The following is a 6,044-nucleotide window of genomic DNA, read 5'->3' as shown; positions in this document are numbered from 1 at the left end:
CTAAAAGTATAAAGTACTATTGAATCACAGTGGGAAGAAAAATTAATTCTGACTGGGGAGAGAAAAACATAGTGGAGGAAGTATCATTTGAGCTGGCCCTGATTTTAATCCAAAGAAAATTATCAGTTACTGTCGAGTGTATCTCAATTCATGGTGACCCCATGTGTGTCAAAGTAGAACTTTTTCATAGGGTTTTCAACAGCTGAGTTTTCAGAATTAGATCACCAGAACTTTCTTCTGAGGTACCTTTGGGTGGACCAGAACCTCCAACCTTATGATTAGCAACTGAGTGCATTAAATGTCTGTACCACCCAGGGACTTCTACAGAAATAATAATAATAATAACTCTTTGCCATCGAGTGGATTCCAACTCATGGCAACCCCATGTGTTGGGGAGTTTGAATTGCGCTATAGGATTTTCTTGGTTACAATCTTTATGGAAGCAGTTTGCCAGGCCTTTCTGCCATGGAGCTGCTGGGTATATTCAAACTGCCAACCTTTATGTGAGTAGCTGTTCATGTAGAAAATTAGGAAAAGGCTCATTCCAGTCAGATAGGGGTAGTGGTGGTTCAGTGGTAGAATTCTCACTTTCCATATGGGTTCCTGAAGTCCTGGTGTGGCGCTGTAGGATAAGCACTGCAAGTTTGGTTTGAACTGCAAGGTTGGTGGTTCAAACTCACCGGCCGCTCCTCAGAAACCCTATATAGGGTCACTATGAATTAGAACTGACTCAACAACACTTAACAACATGTGGATACCTGGTGTAGCCCTGTAGGATAAACATTGGACTGCTAACTGCAAGGTTATCAATTTAAATGCACCAACTGCTCATTGGAAACCTTATGCATGGTCACTATGAGTCGGAACCTACTCGACTGCACTTAACAACAACAATATGAGAGACTTAGGTTCGATTTCCAGGCAATGCACCACATACGCAGCCACCACCCACATGTTAGTGGTGGCTTATGTGTTGCTGTGATACTGAACAGATTTCAGCAAATCTTCCAGACTAAGATTGACAAGAAGAAAGGTCTAGGGATCTACTTCCAAAAATCCACCAATGAAAACCTTATGGCTCACAACAGTTGAATCTGCAACTGATTGTGGGGATAGCACAAGACCAGACATTCTTCCATTGTGCATGGGGTCACTATAAGTCAGGGCCCAACTCGAGAGCAGCTAACAGCAGCAGCAGCAACAACAATTACAGTCAGAGATTAAATTTCTATGATTTACTAAATGTGGCTGGACATGAAGATTGGCGTTTGAACTTTATCGTTTGAGTTCTTGACTGTTGCTTCCATGAGAGTTGATTGTAGATTCTAGCAAAATGAAGTATTTGTCATGTTCCATAGACTCCTGTTGACCTTGAGATGAGAGAGAGAAGAGGGAGGGATGGTTGGCCCAAAGTTTGGAGAAACGTGGGAACTCCTGAGCCCATGGTCACTGACCTAGCTAGAGCTGAGACTGAAGCGGCCAGCTGATATGAAGTGGGGGATGCATGCAAGAATGCCCTAACTTGCAGATAATATCCATTTGAGCTAGCTTGGATGGCTTGCTGATCAGAACTCCACTAGACAAAGATAAAGAAATTTGATACGGGAAGCAAGTATAAATTGTTACAATACAATGAACTTGGCCTTTGCTTATAGATGTAGTTGCTCAAAATACCAACCGAGAGGGAAGGAGTCTTCACATCAAGGACCAAGCCTCAGTACACAGGGTTGATAGGGACAGGCAACTTAGACATTGGCTATCTAAAATAGGGGGGCTATAAAGACACAAAGTGGCTGGCTAACAAGTTTTCAAGAGGAAGTTTAGTTTCAGAACAAGGAGGGGAGGGTAGAATCCCACTGAATAGCTTTCATCCTGTCAAGATGGGTCTGGTGAAAGGGGATGGGGATAGGAATCTTTTGACTCAATAGTGAGTAATTATCATAACTAACTGAGATTGTCACAACTGTAAAGGTAGGTGATGTATAACAAAAAGGGGGGAGTAGTTAATCTGTTTCAGGAACAGAGGTCCCAAGGACCATTAAGAGGGAAGAGTATGAGCTCTTAATGGTCCTAACCAGAGAAGCAGTGACACTAGAGACAGAAGCAGAGGTGATGGCATGGAGTGACAGAGCAGCTGAGTTAGGGACTCTAGACTCATGGAAAGAGAAAAGCTGTGTGCTGGTGGGCAGGAAAATGTGCCCTTTGATTGTTTAAACAAATATATATATATATTACTGTGTGTTTTATACACATCAAAAGAGAGAGAGAGAAGGGAATAGAGGCAAATACTGGTAACCAATGGTGCTTGGAGGAGATTGTAATCATTACAGTGAAACAAAACATGATTGGTTGAGTGCAAAACATGTTCTCCTATGTAACTATCACTCAATTTACAATAAATACTTAAAACAACAACAAAAAAGAAGTCTTTGACAACTTCAATCTTTCCTTCATTTATCGTGATGTTATTTATTGGCCATGATGTTATTGATTTACTTATTGTGAGGATTTTTGTTTCTTTATACTGAAGTGCAATCCATAATGAAGGCTGTGGTCTTTGATCTTCATCAGTAAGTATTTTAAATCCTCTTCGCTTCCAGCAAGCAAAGTTGTGTCATCATCTCCATATCGCAGGTTGTTAATGCCACATTTTTTCTTCATATAATCCAGCTTCTCAGATTATTTGCTCAGCATACAGATTGAATAAATATAGTGAAAGAATACAGTCCTGGCTCACACCTTTTCTGATTTCCATTCAGCATTCCCTTCTTCTGTTCTAACAATTGCCTCTTGGTCTATGTACAGGTTCATTGTGAGCACAATTAAATGTTCTGGAATACCCATTCTTTGCAATGTTATCCATAGCTTGTTAGTGATCCATAAAGTCGAAAGTCTTTGCATAGCCAATAAAATACAAGTTAACATCTTTCTGGTATTCTCTGCTTTCAGTCATAATCCAGATGACGTCAGCAATGATATCTCTAGTTCCATGTCCTCTTTTGAATCCAACTTGAATTTCTGGCAGTTTTCCGTTAATGTACTGTTGTAGTCATTTAAAAATTATTTTCAGCAAAATTTTACTTGCATGTGGCATTAATGATATTTTCCCATGATTTCCACATTCGATTGGATCACCTCTATTTATAATAGGCACAAATACAGATCTCTTCGAATTGGTTGGCCAGTTAGCTGTCTTCCAAATTTCTTGGCATAGATGAGTGGGCATTGAACAATTATTAAACATTTTCAAATGTACTGCAGAGTCAATAAAGTACAAGTAAACATTTTTTCTGGTATTCTCTGTTCTCAGTCAAGATCCATCGGACATCAGCAATGATAGCTCTAGTTCCATGTTCTCTTCTGAACCTAGCTTGAATCTCTGACAGTTATGTGTCACTGTACAGTTGCAGCTGATTTTCTTAAAATTATTATTTATTACACAGACATATATGTTAATTGCAAAAAAGGTATAAAACATAGATGAACCCAAAACTATTTTTTAAAAAACCCGGTATCCTGCTACCTAGAGATAATCATGATGGACATTCTGGTTAATAACATCTAATTTTTTTCCTAGTCATATAAAAGCAAGTTGCCATTGAGTGTCGTATCCAACTCATGATGATCATATGTGTGTCAGAGTAGAACTGTGCTGTGTCCATAGGATTTTCAATAGCTGATTTTTCAGAAGTAGATTGCCAGGCCTTTCTTCTTGTTGTAGCTGATTTTAAAATATCTTCAGAAAAATCTTACTTGCATGTGATATTACTGATATCGTTAGATAATTTCAGCATTCTATTGGGTCACCTCTCTTTGGAATGGGCACAAATATGAATCTTTTCCAGTCAGTTGGCCAGGTAGCTGTCTTCCAGATTTCTTGGCATAGATGAGTGAGTGCCTTCAGTGTTTCATCAGTTTGTTGAAAGATTTCAATTTGCAGTCCATTAATTCCTGAAACCTTGTTTTTCAACAATGTCTCCAGTGCAGCTTGGACTTCTTTCAGTACCATCAGTTCTTGATCAGATACAACTTCATGAAATGGTTGAATGGTGACCATTTCTTTTTGGTACAGTGACTCCACGTACACTTTTTAATCTTTTGATGCTTTCTGAATCATTCAATATTTTTTCCATGGAGTCCTTCGATATTGTAAGTCGAGGCTTGAATTTTTTCTTCAGTTCTTTCAGCTTGAGAAATGCTGAGTGTGTGCTTCCCTTTTGGTTTTCTAACTCCAGATCTTTGCACATTTCATGATGATGCTTACCTTTTTCTTTTCGAGCTGCCCTTTGAAATTTCCGTTTGAATCTTTGACTTCCTCGTTTTTCCGATTTGCTCTAGCACGTTTACACTGGAGATCAGATTTCAGAGTCTCTTCTGACATCTATTTTGTTCTTTTGTTTCTTTACTGTCTTTTTAATGACCTTTTGCTTTCTTTCTGAATGACGTTCTTGATGTCATCCCACAGCTCTTCATGTCTTTGGTCATCATTGTCAATTGCATCAAATCCAATTCTGGTGTGATTCATAATGTTTTTATCTTCCAGCACTATATCTGACAATGTTCCACTGCTGGTCATAAAGGTTTTTGGTGGTTAAACATTCAGATGTAGTCCGCCTTTCCTTCTTTCTAGTCTGTCTCAATCTGGAAGTTCTACTGAAACCTGTCCACCATGGGTGACCCTGCTGGTATTTAAAATACAGGTTGTATAACTTCCAGCATCATACATCATAACAACACACAAGTCACCACAATATGACAAACTGAGATACGAGTCATGGTATACACGAATAAACCCCATTTTGTGTGACCATTGCAATGGATTATTGAACCCAGATATGAAACAGAGTGCTGTGGGAGGAATTATTGGTATCAAAACAGGGTAAAGAAGGTTAAAGAGCGGAGGCATGCCTGACCTCCATTTCACAGGAATCAGCCTTGGCTGATTTTGAGTTCAATTCTCCTTCCCCTTTGTAAAGCCAGAGGAAATAAAGCATGATCACCCTGCTGTTTTTGAAGAGTGTTATGCCTGCAAGTCAAGGAACCCCAAGAATTGTTGACAGTAAGCAGAGCTAGGATTGTTGTTGCTAGGATGTTGTTGTTCTTGTTAAGTGTCGTCGAGTCAGTGCTGACTCATAGCGGCCTTGTATAGGGTTTCTGAAGAGCAGCTGGTGAATTTGAACCACCGACCTTGTGGTCCAGAGTATTATCCCACAGCGCCACACCATGGAAATAAGTTTCCCCCAGAGCCTCTAGAAGGAAGTAATCCTGCCCACTCCTTGATTCTGGATTTCTGGACTCTGGAACTATGAAAGAATTAAATTCTCTTGTTGTAAGCCACCCACTTTGTAGTCATTTGTTAAGGTAGACTGTAAAGTTTGTCAATACAACCTTTCATTTTATAAGTGACTCCAAAGGGGATAAATTATTTGCTCAAGTAATAACTATGAAAAGAGAACTATACATACAGAGATCTAAGCATAGTCTGAAGAGGGGAAATAATACTAAGATGCTTGACTGTCTTATGAATATTTGTTTCCTTGGCCTACTATATTGTAAAATAGACACTTGAGTGGGATAGAAAGGAATGTCGGGAAACATGATTACATAAAGCTTGTAAGACCGACTTCAGCCTATAACTAGTTGGAATACCTAAAAGTGGTTCTAGAACGTGCCCAGTGAAATAGGCCTCTTGCGGAGCCTTTGCAGTGTAAAGGACCTTAGGTGGAATCCTGAACCCCATCCAGAACCTTCTGAGGTGGGACATTCCCACTAGAAAGGACAAGTAGACCAGCCTGGAGCAGCTAGAGTGACAGAAGACACATCTTCAAAGAAAGATCATCAGGAAATACCCAAAATAAAAATGTCAGTATGACTGGCTACTACAAGAATAAGCAAGTTGTTCTCCGGGAAGCCATCAAGGCAAGCAATCAAGTCCCCTTGGGATAAACCCCCCTCTAAATACCAACAGAGAGGGAAGGAGTCTTCACATCAAGATAGAAGTTTTGTAACAAAAATAGGGAGTAGTTCATCTTACAGTCCAGAAA

This window comes from Chrysochloris asiatica, unplaced genomic scaffold, assembly GCF_000296735.1.
Source record: "Chrysochloris asiatica unplaced genomic scaffold, ChrAsi1.0 scaffold00118, whole genome shotgun sequence".
Lineage (NCBI taxonomy): Eukaryota > Metazoa > Chordata > Mammalia > Afrosoricida > Chrysochloridae > Chrysochloris > Chrysochloris asiatica.
This window is presented reverse-complemented; position numbering follows the sequence as displayed.